At 38.1% G+C, this 21,172-nt stretch overlaps 1 pseudogene; it reads left to right on the top strand.

Annotated features, from left to right (window-relative positions):
* Positions 1–14,656: 14,656 nt before the first annotated feature.
* On the top strand, positions 14,657–15,098 carry LOC107401705 (elongin-B pseudogene; annotated as a pseudogene).
* The last annotated feature ends 6,074 nt before the right edge of the window (positions 15,099–21,172 follow it).

The following is a 21,172-nucleotide window of genomic DNA, read 5'->3' as shown; positions in this document are numbered from 1 at the left end:
ACTACCAATTCCTGCCAAAACAAGTGTGGTTATGGCTTTATCATAAGGCATCTTCTGAGGCCAAGACAATATGGCACCATCCCTGAAGTGGCCTTTACAATCCGGAAAAGGTACAGTGTCCTTTTCTTTGAAGGCAGCTGAACAGGCAGTGGGCCAATGGCTTCTGTTGTGCAATGGAACAGCAACTGAAAGCTCACGCCTCTCAATAGTAGACTGGCATTTAATAGAGGGATGTGGAGAAGAAGGGGATGCTGAGATGAAGCCATATATACACAGCCAAGAAGAATGGACAGCTGAATTCAAAAACCATCAACAATTTCCAGAATTTAAAATCCTGAATCATGACATGACACTAGTGGAATTCAGGTGTTTCTGGTACATGGACTGCTCTCACCCAATGTGAGGTTGAACTGTTGACCTTGTATACAACCTACTTCACAAATGAGTCTGTCCGATATGATAAGCCTATAGGCTGAAGATGATGCCCCAACACTGCGAAGAAACCTCAGGTGACTGTCCAGGCAGCTGGCTGTTTCTGTCAACTCACAAAATTTTTGGAAGTTGCTTTTGTGCACTTCCTGTTTTTATTTTTGTTAGCTAATATTATTTCCTTCTTGTGTCTCTGAGGGAGTTGAAGATTAGTTAGTTATAGTTGAAGATTAATTAGGATAGAAAGTGAATGAGATACATTTTGGACTTACTAAAATAGGATAGATAATGGAATTATTTTCTCTGATTTGTCAAATACAATTGGACTAGACATCGTTTAGGTATTTGTTACTTGTATATATTGTATATAGTTATTGTACTTTTGTATATAGTTTTTCTTTTGTTAGTTATAACCTTTTGCCTTTTTTCTTTTTATTAAAATAGAAAAGGAGAAATATGGTGATATTTTATTTGTACTGAAATGTGATTTTAATTTTATGTTAATAAATAAAGTTGCCCTGGGGTCAGAGCTATTAGAGCTATAGCAAGAGCATGGTGGTTAGAAGAGCTAGGTAGATTTCTGTGTGTTCAGGGATACAGCCAGTATTGGAGACATATGCCTTTAAGACCTGGAGGGCGGTACTTACAGGCAGTGATGAGGCAGTCATGTGGTTGGGTTTACAACCAATGAGAAGGCAGAACAGAAAGACTATTTAAACACAGACAAACAGGAAGTAGCTCTCTCGGGGAAGCTAGGAGCACTGCAGGAGGTAAGATTTTATCTCTGAGCTCTGACCTCTCGGCTTTCTCTTTTACCTTGGCTCTGTGTTTCTTGTTTTAATAAGACGATTGGTTACATCTACACCAACCCATGAGCATGAGGAAGTTCTACCTTTTGATTTGTTCTGCAATTTCTTTTTTCAATGTCATAACTTTTTATTATACAAGTCTTTCACTTGCTTGGTTAGAGATACTCAAGATATTTTTGAGGCTATTGTGAAAGGTATTATTTTTCTGATTTATTTCTCAACTTGTTTGTCATTTTATATATGAAGATTACTGATCTTTGTGTGTTGATTTTGTATACTTGTACTTTGATGAAAATACTTAGCAGCTGTAGATGTCCCTGGTGGAATTTTTATGGTCAACCACATCTAAAATTGTATCATCTACAAATGAAGATACTTTGACTTTTTCCTTTCATATTTGTACCCCCTTGGCATCCTTGAATTGTCTTGTTGCTCTAGCTAAGTCTTTTGGCGCTGTATTTAATAGATACGGAAAGAGTGGACAACCTTGCCTTGTACCTGATTTATTGAAAATGCTTTGAATTTCTCTCCATTTGGTTGATAATGGCTGTGGGCTTGCAGTAAATTGCTTTTATTATGTTGAGGTATGTCCCATGTACCCCTAGTTTCTCCAGGAACTTTATAATGAAGGAATGTTGGATTTTCTCAGTGAACCAACTCTTCATTTTATTGATTCTTTTTGTTGTTGTTTCTGTTATTCATTTCAGCCCCTAGTTAGATTAATTCCTGCTATCTATTCCTTTTAGTTGTTATTTTTTTTTATTCTAGAGATTTCAGGCATTAAATTTATAGCATGAGATTTTTCCAATATTTTGTATGTAGGAACTTAGTGCTAGGAACTTGCATGTTTAGGCATGTTGTGTTTTCATTTAGATTCTATTCTAATATTTTTTTTTTTTTTGGTTTTTCGAGACAGGGTTTCTCTGTGTAGCTTTGCGCCTTTTCCTGGAACTCACTTGGTAGCCCAGGCTGGCCTCGAACTCACAGAGATCCGCCTGGCTCTGCCTCCCGAGTGCTGGGATTAAAGGCGTGCGCCACCACCGCCCGGCTTATTCTAATATTTTTTAAATTACTTATTTTCTGTCTTAATCCACTTTTCTTTCACTAATGAGTTTTCACCTTCCATGAGTTGTAAACTTTATTTTGTTTCTATTGTTGTTGATATCAAGTTTTAATTCATAGTGATCAGACAGGATGTGGGGCATTATTTGAATTTTCTTGTATTTTTGAGAATGGCTTTGTATCCATGTATGTGGTCAGTTTTGGAGAAAATTCCATGACCAACTTCTAAGAAGGTACATTGTTTTTTGTTTGGATAAAATGTTCAGTAATATCTACTACATCCATTTGATTTATGATGTTATTTAACTCCAGTATTTTTTCAATTTGTGTTCATCTGAATTACCTGTCTATTGGTGAGAATGTGATATTGAAGACTCCCAATATCACTTTGTGAGAGTCAATGTGTAATTTCAGCTACAATAGTGTTTCTTTTACAAACTTGGGTACCCTTGTGTTTGGTGCATGGATGTTCAGAATTGTAATGTCCTCTTGTTGGATTATTCCTTTGATGAGTATATAGTGTCCTTCACTAGTTATTTGGATTAGTTTTAATTAGAAGTCAATTTTGTTATATATTAAAATGGCTGTACTTGCTTGCTTCTTAGGTCCATTTGCTTGGAATACTTTTCCCCATGATTTTGCACTGATGTAATATCTAGTAAATCTAGCCTTGATGTTAAGGTGAATTTCTTAGATGTAGCAGAAAGGTGGATCCTGTTTTCTGTTCCAATCTGTTAGTTTGTCTTTTTATTGATGAATTGAATCCATTGATGTTGAGAGTTAGCAATGAGTAGTATTTATTGATTTCTGCTATTGGTTGTTATGGTGTGGATTCTCTCCCTTGTTTGATTTGCTGGTTTGGGTTTATTTGCTCATTGTGTTTTCCTGGGTGTGGTTAACTGTTTCAGATTGAAGTTTCCCTTCTAGCACCTTCTTTGGGTCTGGATTTGTGGATAAATGCTATCTAAATTTAGTTTTATTATGAAATGTTTTTCTTTCTCTCTCAATTGTGATTGATTGCTGTGGGATGGTCTGTATGTCAAATTGCTCTTATTGGTCAATAAGTAAAACACTGATTGGCCAGTGGCTAGGCAGGAAGTATAGTCGGGACTAACAGAGAAGAGAAAAGAAAGAACAGGAAGGCAGAAGGAGTCACTGCTAGCTGCCACTATGACAAACAGCATGTGAAGATGCTGGTAAGCCACAATCCATGTGGCAAGGTATAGATTTATGGAAATGGATTAATTTAAAATATAAGAACAGTTAGCAAGAAGCCTGCCACAGCCACACAGTTTGTAAGCAATATAAGTCTCTGTGTTTACTTGGTTGGGTGTGAGCGACTGTGGGACTAGCAGGTGATAGAGATTTGTCCTGACTGTGAGCAAGGCAGGAAAACTCTAGCTACAATTGATAGCTTTGCCAGCTATAGAAATCTAGGCTGACATCTATGGTCTCTTAGACTTTGTAGGACATCTGTCCAGGCTCTTCTTTCTTTGGAGTTTCTATTGAGAAGTCAAGCATTATTCTAATGGATCTGCCTTTATATCCTTACTTGGTCCTTTTCCCTTACAGATTTTAATATTCCTCCTTTGTTCTGTAAATTTAGTGTTTTCATTATTATGTGTTGTGGAAACGTTCTTTTCTGTTCCAGTTTATTTGGTGTTTCATATTTGTCTTCTTGGTAGGCCCTTCCTTCTTTAGGTTAGAAAAATTTTCTTTTATGATTTTGTTAAATATTTTCTATACCTTTTGACCTGTGTTTCTTCTCCTTCCTTTATTCCTATTACTCATAGATTTAGTGTTTTTATAGTGTCCCAATTTTCCTGAATGTTTTGTTCCTGGATTTTTTCTCTATATTTAACATTTTCTTTGGCAGAGGTATCCATTTCTTCTATCTTGTCTTCAATGTCTTTCTTCCTTGTCTTTTACTTTGTTACTCAAAAAGGTGAGGATTACCTTTGATGTTTTTGTTTACACTTCCTAAATTTTTTATGTCCAGTTTTATCTGTTTGGGTTTTTTTAATGATGCTATTTCTACTTTCTATTGTTTCTACTTTCATGTCCTGAATAGTTTTAATTATTTCATTCTACTGCTTGTTTCTGTTTTTATAGACTTCATTAATGGGTTTATTCATATTCTTTTTAAGGACCTTGGACATATTAATAATAGCTATTTTGAAGTCCTTGTCTTGTGCTTCCACTATATTGCATATCTCTGGGCCTACTCTAAATAAGGTTACTTGGTTCTGTTAGAGACATAGTGTCATGACTGTTAATGACTGTGATTTTGCCCTTTTATCTGGTCATCTAGGGTTTTGGATAATTGTGATTCTAGGTGTGGATATATATTCTTGCCTTTGTTGGGTGGGTATTCTTTTCCTTGGTTTCTGTTGCCCTCTCAGTATCTTAAGAAAGTGTGGTGGCTCTGGGCTGCCTGGTAGGGAGTTCTTGTGCAGGTCAGGGAGTGGTTAAGACAGATAGAGGTAAGCTATGAAAAAAAGTTGAAAGGGGCTTTAGAAAAGTACTAAGACGATCATGTTCACACCTATATGTGGGATCCATAGAGAGCTTGAGATGTAGTGGGACAGGGTAACCTGCAAGTAGGTTTCAGGAAGGCAAAGCATTATCTCAAGAGACAGGGATAAAAAAGCTAGAGGGGCTCTGGGTTTGAACCAAAGGTTGTAGTCTCCAGTGAATGGCATTGAAATGGGAGGAGGAGCACCTGTTAGGCAAGGTGTTACTAAGCTGAGGTTGAGAATGGAAAGATTGTAACTGATGATGGGAAGCATGGTGTGATTTACCTTCCTGAGTTCCTGCCAGGCATGGCCACTGGGGGTCCTGGTTGGAAAATGTTTCTAGGTATCTGAGGCTGACCAAAAGAGATGGGGATGGGCTGGAGGGAGGGCTGAGAGGGTCACAAGCAAGGAGGAAAGATGGGTTCACTTTAAAGTTTAGCAGAGTCTCCTTGGGAGTAGAAGTTTGATGGGAGGACATGCCACTGTAAGCAAGTTCCTACAGGGCTGGGAATGAGACAAGAGTGGTTATACTGGGAGATAGGAATGGGAGTGAACATCACCTATCTGATTGCCAACCGTGTGGCAATGGGGGTCCCAGATAGAGTATTTCTAGGTTTGCATGGCTGAAACAAAGTGAAGGGTGGAAGTGTGGGGGGCCCCAAAACAGCTTGACCACATAGCTAGGATGATAGGCTTAGAGGCCCAGACATACCTTCTGGCAGACCCCACCCAGTGGGGCCTGCATCTAAGGGGAAATACTTGAGGCCCAGACATAGTTTCTGGCAGGCAACACCTAGACCCATAAGCTGAAGATCCAGTGGGGCCCACATCTAAGAGGAAATACCTGATATTCCAAACATTCCCTATACCCCTAGACAAATGTCAGCCAGTCAGGGTCCCGAACCCTGGAAATCCACTCACCTCAACCTCTGCTATGATAAAAACCCCACCTGGCCTGGGCTCTGGGCTCTCTGCTCTCACCTCTGTGTCAGACAGAGAGAGGGACCAAGTTCAGAGCTTGAAAATAAAGGCTCTTTGCTTTTACATATGGGAATCAGTCTTCATGGGGGTCTGTTGGGGGTCCCTGCAATCTGGGCATAACAGAAGGAGGATGGTTGGGTTCTTCTTGAGGTTTGGTGGAGTCTACAGTAACTGGAGATAGAATGGGAGAGCTGGCTCTTGCAATCAGTATGCTACAGGGCTGGAAAATGTGACTAGAAAAATTGTAAAGGTAGACATCTTTTTTTTTTTCCTGTTCTTTATGGTCAGTTATGTTATTTTCATTTACATCTATTGTGAATAATGAGTGTTGCAATGAAAATGGAAGTTTTCATATTTATGAATATAAATTTCATATATGTGTATTTTATTTAGTTTAGATATATTTTCAGCAATAGGACAAGAGGCTATGTGGGAAGTTCAACTTTAACTTCTTTCTAACACGATTCTTCCCTTTGGTTTTCTTAACAGTTGCATGATATATTCCCAGCAGCAATATTCAATGATGGAAACCTTTTCTACATTTATACCAGCACTTGTTGTCTCTAGCCTACCTTAAGGTATTATTCCATCATGGTCTTGATTTTAATTTTCCTCATGATTTGTGGCAATGAGCATTCATATACAACTGTTGTCTCTTTGCATATCTTCTATTGTGTAATGTTTTAGTTCTTGTGTTTTTACAGAACACCGTTGTTCATTCCAGTATCTTCAACTCCCTCCTTCTCTCTCTCTGTCTCTCTCTGTCTCTCTCTGTCTCTCTCTCTGTCTCTCTCTCTTCCTTTCTCTCTCTGTCTCTGTCTGTCTCTGTCTCTGTCTGTCTCTCTCTCTGTCTCTCTCTCTGTCTCTCTCTCTCTCTCTGTGTGTGTGTGTGTGTGTGTGTGTGTGTGTGTGTGTGTATGTGTGCACAAGCACTCCAGGGCACATGTGTTACCAAGGATTTAACCTAGTGTAGAATAGGTAAGTGTTTTACCACTGAGCTCTATCTAAAGCCTGCTGTGGGACGGTCTGTATGTCAAATTGCTCTGATTGGTCAATAAATAAAACACTGATTGGCCAGTGGCCAGGCAGGAAGTAGGTGGGACAAGGAGAGAGGAAAATTCTGGGAAGCAGAAGGCTGAGTCGGAGAGACACTGCAGCCGCCGCCATGACCAGCAGCATGTGAAGACGCCGGTAAGCCACCAGCCACGTGGCAAGGTATAGATTTATGGAAATGGTTAATTTAAGATAAAAGAACAGTTAGCAAAAGCCTGCCACGGCCATACAGTTTGTAAGCAATATAAGTCTCTGTGTTTACTTGGTTGGGTCTGAGCGGCTGTGGGACTGGCGGGTGACAAAGATTTGTCCTGACTGTGGGCAAAGCAGGAAAACTCTAGCTACAAATGGCGCCCAACGTGTTGGCAAAAGTTTCTACCTAAAACCTGAGAAAAGATTCTAAAATGGAGCTAAAAACAGCTTCCTAATTGTCTCTCTCAAATGAGTGGCAGCTGCCGGTTTGAGCTACTGGCGGGTTCCTAGCGTGCGAGCTTGATCTGCAGTATGGCGGGAATGAGGCCTCTGCAAGTGGCACATTAAGCTGCATGGTGGATTTAACCTTTGCTAGTACAAAACAAAAAGAGGTTTCTGGGCTACACACTGCTTGGATAAATGCATAGACCTACGATGGCTCCCAGAGCTGGCGGAAAACGTACCACCGCCATGTTGGGAAGTTGAAGTGGGTGGAGCCAGCAGCCACAGCGCCATTTCAGGCTTAAAAGGCTGCAGTTTAAAGCAATAGGCTCAAGGTAATATAAAAAATAAGCCACATAAAGATGGCTACCACACAGAGAATCTGGATTATGTTCTCTTTGATATTTGTAACTGAAGAAAAACATTTGATTACAAAAGCTGTTGAGTTATGCCAAAATGTGTATTTTAAAGGTACCTTGACTTCAAAATGTGGATGTAAGGATATGTTGCTTTGGAAAGGAGGCTCTGCTTTTGTTTCCACAGAAAGCCAGAGGCTATGGATTTGTTCCAGATTAAGATACATCAGGTTTGACCAGCCAAGACCACCTGAAAGGTCTCCGATGACACCATGGCCCAGATGATCCAACATCCAGAATTGTTTCAAGGCAACTGGCTCAGACGATACGGTCTCACGGACTACTCCATGGTCCTAAAATTTTCTTTGTGTCCCCATAAGATACAGCGCCCCCCTCCAGCAGGAAGTAGTAAGAGAAGCTACGCCCAAATTCCCAAATATACCAAGCTGACTTTGGAGATGTGTAAAAGTTAAAACCTTCCTTTTAAAAAAAAGAAAGGGGAAGTGCTGTGGGACGGTCTGTATGTCAAATTGCTCTGATTGGTCAATAAATAAAACACTGATTGGCCAGTGGCCAGGCAGGAAGTAGGTGGGACAAGGAGAGAGGAAAATTCTGGGAAGCAGAAGGCTGAGTCGGAGAGACACTGCCAGCCGCAGCCATGACCAGCAGCATGTGAAGATGCCGGTAAGCCACCAGCCACGTGGCAAGGTATAGATTTATGGAAATGGATTAATTTAAGCTATAAGCACAGTTAGCAAGAAGCCTGCCACGGCCATACAGTTTGTAAGCTATATAAGTCTCTGTGTTTACTTGGTTGGGTCTGAGCGGCTGTGGGACTGGCGGGTGACAAAGATTTGTCCTGACTGTGGGCAAGGCAGGAAAACTCTAGCTACAAAAGCCTTCATTTATTTTTATTTAAAATTTTGAGATAAGGATCAGTAGTTTCCTTTGGCGGGCATTGAACTTGTGATCTTCCTACCTTAGTTTCCCAAGTTGAGATTACATACCTGTGCCACTAGGTACGGCTTCCTTTCCAATGTTTTAAAGTATTTATCTTGTTTCCCCTTAGTTTCGAATCTCTTAAGTTGCAAAAGCATTTTTAGTTTATTTTTATAACTAGTTACAGAGTTAGAGCTACTCTTCTGCATGTAGATATACAAACTTTTCTGTATTTTATTATAAATGTCTTTTCTCCAGTACATAGTCTTAGTGTTGTTTTTGGAAAGGCAAATGACTGTGGATATGTCATCAATTATGATCCAAATTTGGGTCCTTTTTTTTCTTTCAGAATTGTAGAATCAATAAATTATATGGTAGAAAAAGCCAGGAGAAAAACTTATAACTCAGTTTTTCTGCCTATAGGTTTTAAGAAGCCACAGATAGAAGAAATTCTGGTGAGGTATAGGCTAAAAATGTTTGGGAATATTTGTCTTTTCTGGGAATGGGCGTCTTTTCTAATAATTCAGGTGGCACCATTCAGATTTTTTTTCCTATTGTGGTCATGGTAATGGCCAACTGTCATGGTGCTGGAAGGGAATGTTACTCAGCCTAATGGATAAGATTATATTGAAGGTAGAGATTGTATTGTGGGTATTCTGTTAGGCAGCCAGCCTGAAGAGAGGTTTTCTCCCTTTCAACATCTTTTCTTCAAATTTATGGTAGATGTCAGGGTAAGCAATCAGCTAAGTCACTAAGGCAGCATACTAGTTAGCTTATGAACTGGTTTACTTCAGGATTATGTTCTTTTCCAATTATCTTTCTGTCTGTATATATGTCTTATCTAGGGCTACTATTGCTGTGAGGAAACCCCATGACCAAAAGCACCTTGGGGAGGAAAGGGTTTATTTGTCTTACATATACTAAGTCACAGACCATTAAGGGAAGTCAAGGCAGAAACTCAAATCTGGCAGGATCTTGGGTGCTGGAGTTGAGAGAGAGAGAGCACAGAGGAGTGCTGCTTACTGGCTTGCTCCTCACAGATTGATTAGCCTGCTTTTTTATAAAACTTAGGACCACCAAGCTGGGGGTGATCCCACCCACAATGGACTGGTCCCTTCTCCATAAAACACTGATTAAGAAAACTACCTATAGGGTTGTCTACAGTCTAATCTTATGGAGACATTTTCTCAGTTCAGATTCCTTACTCTCAGATGACTCTAGCTTGTGTCAAGTTGACATTAAAAATAGTCAGTACAGTATACTTTTATTTTGCTTTTAATTGATAGGAATAAAAAAGGTAAAAAATAACAAGAACTCATAATTTTTTTACTAGTGATAGCATATTTATATGCTTTATACAATTATCTTATATAAATCTGCACCTCAACCCTCTGATGATGACTAACACTATCTTCCTGTTACAGGTTAAAGGAGTAGGCTCAAAGAAGATACTCTATCCAATGGCACCTGCCTAATAAGTGATACAAATTGGGCTAGGAATATGAATGTCTACAATTTGCACTGACAGCTTTCACCTTCCCATTTATGTGACAGTTGTATATAACATTTTGGTTTAGTTTAGAGTATAAATAAAATGATTGCAAAAACAGCAATGTTGCATTTGTGTTTGAAAAATGCCTTGGTGCTTATCATTCTCCTTTTTAAAAGTGTAAGAATATAATTTATCCTGAATAAAATCAGAGGTATAAAGAACAGATCCAGGAAAAGAGCAACCAAAATTTCCTCCTACCCATACATAGTTTTCTCCTTGGACAATTTCCAACCCTCTTCCCAGAATCACAGCCTCCTTGAAGACCTCAGGGTATGATCCTGGAGTTTGCAGATCCCCACAGACTTGCCCTTCAACCCTGAAGCTATCACTGAATTGAAATCAAAGAAAGAATTATTGATTTCTTCTAGCAAAGAAAGAGCACATCCAAAAAGGCAGCTCATTAGTCTTTAGCAGAGCATAATTATGTTTCCAACTTGACAGTTGGAAAGTCCTTACAAGACAGTTAGGAGGAATGTACTGTGTGCTGTCTGAGACTGTCAGCTGGCCAAAATAAGTCATAACAAGAGTTGTAATACTTAGGCCATTTCTGAGAGTCCACATAGAAATCGAAGGAAGTGATCAAATTTGAGGAACATCGACACTTGAGCCCTAGTATTTGCTTGCCTTGGTAGTGCCAATGTGGAGGATTCTTGAAGAGCTGCTGATCTTCATTCCATGTACAAAGACAGAAAAAGCTGGCTTTTTATGTCAAAAATAAAACAATGGCAGTTGTATGAGTGTCCATTTAGATTTTGTAGTTTTTATTTAGTCAAACCTGCTCATGTATGCTAGGACCTTTCCCAGCCCCCATTCAAATTTGAGCTAAAATACAACTATTGCCTTTAAAGCTAAGTAATCATTTACAAGGAGAGAAGTATAATAATTACATAAACAAGTGAAACGAGAAAATACACAAAGTGAAGAAGTAATTGGTAGAACTTAGGTCTGAGCAAAGTTTGGGAGAAAGAAAAGTCAGTGAAGCTAAAGAATGTTTTGTGCCTTCAGATTTTATATAGCAAAATAGTGGTTGCAAATGTACTTAACAATGCAGATGCTAAGAGTTGTTTGGGGAATGGAGTTGGTATTAAGGAAGTACCAAAGGGATGTTACCGAGCAGGAGACAGGAAGCCCGCAATGCTAGGATGGTTGCATTTTTTTATTCATTTTACATACTAACCACAGATCCCCTTCTCATCCCTCCTCCCACTTTTGCCCCCTCCCCCAACCCACCTCTCATCCCCTCTTCCAAAACGGTAAATTCTCCCATGGGGGAAACAGCTAAGCTTGGTACATTCAGTTGAAGCAGGACCAAGCCCCTCCCATTTGCATCAAGGGTGAGCAAGGTATCTGATCATAGGTAATGGGAACCAGAAAGCCAGCTCATATACCAGGGATAGATCATGATCACACTGCCAGGCATCCCTCAAACAGACCCAGCTATACATTTCCCGTATGTAGCGGGTCTAGTCTGGCCCTATGCAGGTTCCACAGCTGTAGGTCAAATGTTTGTTTGTTCCTATCAGTTTGATTCATAGGATTTGTAGATTTCCTTGTCTCTGTAGATTTCCCCATCAAGATCTTGACCTCCCCCGTGTTCATATAATCCCTCTTCCCTGTCTTTGACTGGACTCCTGGAGCTCAGCCTGGTACTTGGTTGTGGATCTCTACATCTGCTGGTGATAGCTTATGTTGGAGAGGATGTGGAACAAGGGGAACATTCTTCCATTGTTGGTGGGAGGGCAAATTTGTACAGCCTCTTTGGAAATCAGTATGGTGGTTTCTCAGAAAATTGAGAATCAATCTAACTCAAGACCCAATGATACCACTCTTGGACATATACCCAAAGAATGCTCAATCATACACTTGGTCAACTATGTTCATAGCAGCAATATTCGTAATAGCCAGAACCTGGAAGCAACCTAGATGCCCCTCAACCAAATAATGGATGAAGAAAATGGAGTTTTATTCAGCTGTAAAAAACAAGGATGGCTGCATTTAAACTAACTCTAATCAGAAAAAGTACCTTGAAAAATATAAGTGTTTTGTTGTTTGTTTTGTTCTATTTGTAGTAATAATGATTGAACTCCCCAGGGCTTTACACATACTAAGCTAGCACTCCAAAAAATTGATCTGCACTACCAGCTCAGAGTTTAGTTGCTAGAAACTATGTTTGAGAAGTCAATAAAGTATTCTATAGTGTTCTAAAATGATAATAATTGAACAACAATGTGAATATACTTGATATGAATAAACTGTACATTTAAAATTATTGAAATGGTGCTTTAGTTTCTTTTATGTTGCTATAATAAAGCACTCTAGAAAAAAAGGAACTTGAAGAGAAAATATTTATTTGGCTTACATGTCATAATCCATCATTAAGAGGAGTCAGGGTGAGAACTCCAGTCAGGAACCATGGAGGAACACTGCTTGCTGGATCATTCACAGGTTAATGCTTAGGTACTCCAAGATTGCCTTCTCAGGAACTTGCAGTGATCAAAGTGGGTTGAGCCTTCCTACATAAATTAAGACAACTCTTCAGAGGTGTTTTGATGGACCAACCTAATAAAGTTGAGACTTTCTTCAGATGATTATGGACTATATAAAGTAGACAGTTAATGCTAACAAGAATGTACTATATCCTGTCAACTTGATACACAAACACATATCTTTAAGTGATACTTTTTCATTCTTTGTCTATGACACGTTAATATTATGAAACAATCTTGAACCACCATTGTCAAGTGAGTCCCTCCTCCAACTACCATTCACATTTGTCACCATCTTCAGGCCTAGTTTTAGACTTATGGCTCATGAACAATGTACAATCTTGGTATGCCCTAGGTCTAATCAAGCAGCTCATGAACCTGCTCTCTACGGCCTAACTCCTATTATGCATCTCCTTCACCGATTCAAACTAAGGCAAGCTCATATCAGATACACAGCCAAAGCAGTCCACATGCCCAGATCATTGCAAAAATTCAAACTATATAAAAAGCCAAGGTAGCAAAACTTCTATCAAATCCACTAGTCCTATAGAAATTATCTCTGATGAGAACTGACTAGATGAACTTCAGGATGCAGGATTTAAAAGAACAATAAAACTTTGTTGAAGGATTCAAAGAGTTTAACGAAGACATGAACAAAACATTGAAATTAAACAGAAGAGAGAAAACACCTGAGTAGTATACAAGAACACAGAAATACACAGTTGAATAAGATGATGAAGACAATTCAGGATTTGAAAACTGAATTTAGTAAAAACATAGAAATATTGAAGTAAACTCCAGTTGGAAATAGGAAGGAGTTAAAAAACTCACTAACCCAATTAGAAAACACATGGAAAATCATTATAAGTAGAACAGATTGATTAGAATATTGAATATCAGGACATGAAGATAACATAGAGGAATTAGATCACTGAAACAAAGAATGCATTTGTTAAATACACTAAAGCAACAGAAAAGAAATATGATACAATATGAAAAAAGTAAATCCTTAAATTATAGGTATAGATGAGGGTGAAGAAACCAGTTTCAATGAGATAGACCAGATCTTCAATAAGATCATAGAATAAAACATCCCCAAATTAATAAAGACATACCTATACTGATACAGGAGGCAGACAGAATACCAATAGACTAAACCAAAAAAAGAAATTCCCCGTGGCATATTATACCAAATACATTAAATATACAAAACAAGGACAAAGTATGAAAAGCAGCAAGAGAAAAATAGACAAGTCACTTGTAAAGATAAACCCATCAACATAACAGCTGATTTTCCAATGAAAACATTAAAAAGGTAAAACAGGTTGGAGCAATATACTCAAAGTTCTAAAAGATCACAAATCTCAACCTAGACTACAATATCCAGGAAAACTATCAGTCACAGTGAAAGGAGAAAGAAAAAAAAGTTTCCATGATAAAAACAAGCTAAAAAGAATTTATGGCAATCAAACAAACCCTACAGAGAATACTAAAACAGTAAGTCAGACTGAAGAGAGGAGCAAGTATAGCCAAGACACTGTATAGAAAACAAACAAAACCATAATTATTGAAATTCAAACTCCAACTAAGAACACAAACCAGAAGAACATGAAGAGAAAGCTCACCCCAACAAAATGACTGCAGCCAGTTCACACCGTTTAATAAACACCTTACATACCAATGAGCTCAATTCCAGAATCAAAAGACACAATTAATTGAATTGATTAAGAAACAAAAATACGAGGTAACAGCCTGCAGCAAGATTGACCCTTTAATTAGAGGCATGCAGCAGGATCGTGAGCAACAGCTGTGACATTCCTGAGTGGGCTGGGTCTGTATATCTGGATCTGGAATCTGCAATCAAAAAGGCCAGCACCAAAGGTAAAGACTGAGGCTCATATATTCCTAACTGTTGCATTTGCATGAGAGACTAGAATTTGACCAGAACTTCATTGCCTCAGCATCATCAGAGGGACAGAGAGGAGCAGAGGCACCAGTGAGACCAGTGCACTGTCACCACATTTCACTTGAGATTACAGGAGTTTTCTTTGAAGAAAGAATGGCTCATTTCCCCGCTGGCTCCTGTAAAGCCTTCAGGGGAAGCACCAGAGCTGGCTCTGCAAAATGGGACTCACAACTATCAGAGAAGGTGTTTCTCATGATCCAGTGCCACAAGACCACCATCTTCACGGAAGCCAAGGAGTCGAGTACCCTGTTCCAGTTAAAGCGTATTGTCTAAGACATCCTCAAACGGCCTCCAGAAGAGCAGCAGCTGTACAAAGATGACCAGCTCTTTGATGATGGAAAAACTCTGAGGGGAGTGTGGCTTCACTAGCCAGACAGCAGGGACAAAGGCCTCAGCCATAGTGGGCCTGGCCTTTGGAGCAGATGATGCCTTTGAAGCCCTACACACTGAGCCCTTCTCCAGCCCTCCAGAGCTTCCAGAGGTGATGAGGCCATAGGATTCTGGAGGCAGTGCCAATGAACAAGCTGTGCAGTGAGGGGCCCAGGCCCATCCCCCTAAAGACCCATTCCCTCAATAAAGACGATTTGGCTGTCAAAAAAAAAAGAAAGGAAGGAAGGAAGGAGAGAGAGAGAGAGAGAGAGAGAGAGAGAGAGAGAGAGAGAGAGAGAAAGAAAGAAAGAAAGAAAGAAAGAAAGAAAGAAAGAAAGAAAGAAAGAAAGAAAGAAAGAAAAATACATTTACATTTACCTGATGTCTACAAGTAACTCATTTTAGCTTTAAAGACAGGTCCCATCCTAAAGTGAAAGGGATGAGAAGAAAAACTATCCCAAGCAAATTGGACTGGAAAGTAACAGGTGTTACTATCTTAATATCTGAAAAATGGACTTCAAACTAAAACAAATGAAAAGAGATAGTGAAAGACACTTCATTCCAGTCAAGGGAAAAATTAATCAGGAATACTGAGTGTATACCAATTTCATGAACTATTGGAGATAAAGACACAAATTACCAAACTCAATAGGCATTTCAATACCTCACTTTCTTCAAGGGACAGGTTATCTAGATAAAACATAACCAAACAGAGAAACAGCAGAATTAAATGAAATCATACATCGAATGGGCTTAACATTTTGTAATTCATCAATGTTTCATACAATACTAAATAATATACATTCTACTCAGCATCTCATAGAAGAGTATCTAAAATAGATCATATCCTGGGCCACAAAGCAAATTCAGAAAACTGAAATAATTTCATATATCCTTTCTTACCAAAATGCAATAAAACAATTAACAGCAAGTGAATCTCTAGTAAAAAAAAAAGTCATGGAGATTAAGCAACACATTACTGAATGATGAATGTATCAAAGAAGAAATCTAAAAAGTTATTTAAAAAATGTTAGAACTAGATGAGAATGAAAATACAACACAGCAAAACCTCTGAACCACAGTAAAAACAGTCCTAATAGGGGCATTTATAGTTCTAAAATATTAGAAGGAACACAAATAAATTACTTAATGATGCAACACAAGCATTTGGAAAAGGGATAATAAACTTAGCCCAAATCTAGCAGATGGCTAAAGAATAAATAAATAAATAAATAGATAGATAGATAGATAGATAGATAAATAAATAAATAAATAAATAAATAAATAAATGGATAAATTAATGAAATAGAAACAAAGAAAACAAACACTCTAAGACCTGGTTCTTTGAGAAGATGAACAAGATCAGTAGACCTTGGTGCAATTAGCCAGAAGGAAGAAAGAAATAACCCAAATTAACATGATCAGAAATGAGAAATTTTACAAAAGATGTGGAAAAATACACAATACTATAAGAGAACACTTTCAAAACCTACACCTCATTAAGTTGGAAATCCTAAAAGATATGGTCAAATTTCTAAATTCATCCAAACCACAAAAGTTAAGTAAAGAAGAGATAACAATTTAAAGACGCCCTATAAAAAATAAATATATTGAAACTGCTAAAAAAAAAAAAAGACCAAGGAAAGTCCAGCCCCAGATAGATTCACTTCACAGAAAAATTCGCTCAGATTTCCAAGGAAGATCTACAACCAAGACTTAAATTGGTGGTGGTGATGACATTTTTTTTAAAGAAATAAATAAATAGAAGGAGCTCTCCTAATCACTTTCAACAATGTCAGTGTTACTCTAATAACAAAAGTTTGCAAGGACACAACAAAAAAGAAAACAAAAGGCTGATATCCATGATGAACATGTGAGATTTGACGCAGGGCTTATCTGCAGGGCTGGTTCAACATAGGTAAGATGATAATTGTAATGACTCATATAAATGGATTTAAAGACAAAAATCACATGATCATCTCAATAGAATCAGAAAATGTCTTTGTCAAAATCCTACATACCTTTGTGAAAAAAAGTCATCCAATGAGTAGGACTGGAGGGAGCACACCTCAACATAATAAAGGCTGTGTATTACAAACACAATCGCCAACCTTACCCTAAATAGAGAAAAACTTGAAGCAATTTCATTAATATTAATAATGATACAGGGCTGTCTACTACTCTCTCTCCTTTTCAATAGCGTGGTCAAAGCACTAGTTAGAGCAACAATACATGAGAAGAATAAAAAGGGATACAAAAAGGAAAATAATAAATCAGACAACCCTTATTTGTAGATGACATGGTATTATACTTGAGAGGTCCCCAAAGTTCAAGCAGGAAATGTCTAAAAATAATCAAAGTTTTCAGCAAATTGCAGGAAACAAAATCAACTTACAAAACTCTGTTTCTTTATACCAACAAGAAAAAACTGAGAAAATAAGCATGGAAACAGCACCATTTATAATAGCCTCAGAAAAAGGAAATACCTAGGTGAGACCAGGGAAATGCAAGATCTACAATGAAATCTTTAAAACTCTGAAGGAAGAGACTGAAGAAGACACCAAAAGATAGACCTCCCATTCTCATGGTTTATACAAAAAATCAAGTAATAAAATTTGGAAGTAAATGGATGAGCCTAAAAAAAATTATTGTTTGAGGTAACACCAACCTAGAAGGACAAACAGTGCATGTTTTCTTTTATTTTGGATGCTAGTTCTGGATTTTTAGATGCAAGTAGGTAACTTGGAGCAACTGTAAATGCCAAGGAAGTAAAATGGAGCCATGGAGCAGAGGACAGGAGCAATAGACAGGAGAACAGTCAGGTACAATTACTATGAAGGGCAAAACAGCAAAGACATGTAGAAAAGACTTACACTAAGAATCTTCGAACAAGCCACAGGGAATTGTACTGTTAGTATTAGTTAAAATTACATGAATATCTATACACATATATAATGTTTATGTATATGCAAATGGTTTTTAAATAAAGTTATATCAATTGGGGTAATAGTGCTCCCCCATAAAACCATAGACTATCTAACAAAAATCCAGTGCTGGTCATGGGAAACCTATTTTCAAGTCAAGAGAATCCAAGAGACTCCCCAAACAATTAGGGTATTGCTATTGATTTTTGTGCCTTCTAGGAAAAGAAGATAAAGTCCCTATTATTAAAGATATCACATACGTGGGATACAGGACTCGAAAGAATAGATCTAAGTTTGACCTGGAAGCCTCTTCACTGAGGGCTAGGTCTCAAAATATCTGCTGGAATGAAGCTTCCAAAAGAGAAAAGAAACCAATAGTCTTATCCATCCGCATCTACAAGGAACCAAAACTGACCAGCATGATGAAATATTCCAAAAGATGCAGTAGTAACACTTAAATTCTAGGGGTAACCAACAGCCATCTAATTGGACTTAAATTCCACTCAGTGGGAAGAAAGTCATTCCTGGCAGTGTAAAATTAACTAACTACCCAAGAGTGGTGATGCCATGGACCCTAGATGAGAACTTACCTGCTGTCAGTTTCCTAAACCAGTGTATTTTATAAATGCATCTAAATACTTGTCCTTATATCCTCATAAATATGTAGCTCTCTTCCCTTCATCAAAGAAGCCTCTTTTCATTTTTCCACAGACAGAGGATCATCACAGAAAGCCACAACTGGTCAAAATAAAAAGATCATCTGACCATGGGGTTCTGGTCTCTAATTAATATATTTACAACATAGCCCTTATAGTTAAGGCTGCAGGAATATCATTAAAGAGGGGAAGGAAATCCAAAAATGCTAGAGGTTCAGGACATTTGCTGTGAGATAGTCTTTCTTTTAAAAAAGAAAGAAAGAAAGAAAGAAAGAAAGAAAGAAAGAAAGAAAGAAAGAAAGAAAGAAAGAAAGAGAGAGAGAGAGAGAGAGGGAGGGAGGGAGGGAGGGAGGGAGGGAGGGAGGGAGGGAGGGAGGGAGGGAAGGAAGGAAGGAAGGAAGGAAGGAAGGAAGGAAGGAAGGAAGGAAATAAGATGCTAGGAATGGGTGGTGGTTGGATGGATGGATCTGGAGGGAGTTGCTTAGAGAAGTGGGAGGGTACATACAATGAAAATACACCATATAAAATATGTTATTAAAAAAACACAAACTGTAAAACTTTGAAGTTCCCACAGGTTTTGTTTTCCAAATTTTCTCTTGTTTTGAAACTGTATAATCTCATTACAACTCTAATATGTAGCTGGAGAGTTTTCTCCCCCAGGTCCCGCCAAACCCCGGCAGTCCCTTAGCCCACTTATAAAATAAACATACAGACACTTATATTATTTAAATTGCTTGGCCATTAGCTCAGGCCTACCATTGTCTAGCTCTTACTCTTACAATCAGCCCATTTCTATTAATCTATACTTTGCCACGTGGCTTGTGGCTTACTGGTACCTTACATCTTCCTTGTCCTGGCCACAGCTGCAGGCAATGTCTCCCTCTCTGCCTTCCTGTTCCCTCAATTCTCCTCTCTGTTAGTCCCGCCTATACTTCCTCTCTGGCTACTGGCCAATCAGTGTTTTATTTATACAGAGCAATATCGACAGCACTTCCCCTTTTCTTCTTTTTCAAAAGGGAAGGTTTTAACTTTAACATAGTAAAATTACATATAACAAAACAATTATCAAGCAAGAATTACAGTTACAATATTAAAAGAGATATCCCATCTATCTTATATTTGTGAGTCTAAGGTTTTATATCTAACCCATCTTTTATCATAACTGAGGAAATTATAACTATCTAGTCTTCAACCACATCAAGGACCTCAGAAGGATATAATATTACCTGAGAAATGGGAGAACATTGCAAGAAATTTTCGGGAGTCTTGCAGGGTAGACAGAGACAGCTGGCAGCCTGGACAGTCATCTAAAGTTCTCTTGTAAAGTTGGGGTATCTGTCTCCAGCCCACAGGGCTAGAGTCTCTCAGTCATTTTTTTCAGTGTCCTGTAGAATGTCTGGCAGTTTCTTTTGTATAGTCACTTTTCTCAGTGTCCTGTAGAATGTCTGGTAGTTTCCTCTGTGAAGCAGGAACCTGAAGGACCATTTTGCCAAGCAAAGTTCAGTGGTTACCTACTTATTGGTCCCGCATGTCCAGTTGATCAAGCAGTCCAGGCAAGAACAGTTTCTTGCTCAAATGGCTATTTTTGCCAAGAAGAAGATAAACTCCATATAGAGTGTCTTTGATGCCCATCCTCCTCTCTGAAGTAATCCGGTGTTGCCAGGAACAGACTTGTCTCACCGTCCAGAAAGTCTAAATTTTTAAAACATTTTAAATGCTTTAAATTCTGTAGGTCTTTGAAGTATTGGAAGATTACTTATCTCTCTGAAATATACCTATGCATACCTAGAAGACTTAACTAACATGGCTACAAGTATGATTATCATAGATGACTAATCATGATATTTCTTAATTATCCATTATAATTTTAAATGAGTTGTACAAACATAATACCTTAAACAAGAGTAGAAATAAACACACAGTATAACAAAATTAACTTTAAATATGTATCAATGAACTAAAATCTATACCAATGTAAAACATTTTAAACAAGTTGTTATTTAAAATAGGTTTAGCAATTTACCCTTTTATCCTATCATATCTATATCATATCGCCTTTTTTTCTTTAGAAAGAGATAGTATTTATAATCAACCTGTTTTAAATAAAAATATTGGTTTTTCTCTGTCTCACACCAGAGGGCTCTTCTGATTTGGGACATAAGAATCTCTTAACCTTTTTTTTTTTTTTAAAGCAATATGTCTGGGTTTAGAGAGGGACTGAGTCAATTCCATCTCCAAAGACAGCTTGGTATATTTGGGAATTTGGGCATATCTTCTCTTACTACTTCCTGATGGAAGGGGGTGCTGTATCTTATGGGGACACAATGAAAATTTTGGGATTATGGAATGGTCTGTGAAGGTGTATCGTCTGAGCCAGTTGCCTTGAAACGGTTCTGGATGTTGGATCATGTGGGCCTTGGTGTCATCAGAGACCTTTCAGGGGGTCTTGGCTAGTCAAACCTGATGTATCTTAATCTGGAAAAATCATAGCCTCTGGCTTTCTGTGGAAACAAAAGCAGAGACTCCTTTCCAAAGCAACATATCCTTACATCCAAATTTTGAAGTCAAGGTACCTTTAAAATATACATTTTGGAATAACTCAACAGTTTTTGAAATCAAATGTTTTTCTTCAGTTACCAATATCAAAGAGCACATAATCC

This window comes from Peromyscus maniculatus, chromosome X (assembly GCF_049852395.1).
Source record: "Peromyscus maniculatus bairdii isolate BWxNUB_F1_BW_parent chromosome X, HU_Pman_BW_mat_3.1, whole genome shotgun sequence".
Taxonomy (NCBI): domain Eukaryota; kingdom Metazoa; phylum Chordata; class Mammalia; order Rodentia; family Cricetidae; genus Peromyscus; species Peromyscus maniculatus.
This window is presented reverse-complemented; position numbering and strand designations above follow the sequence as displayed.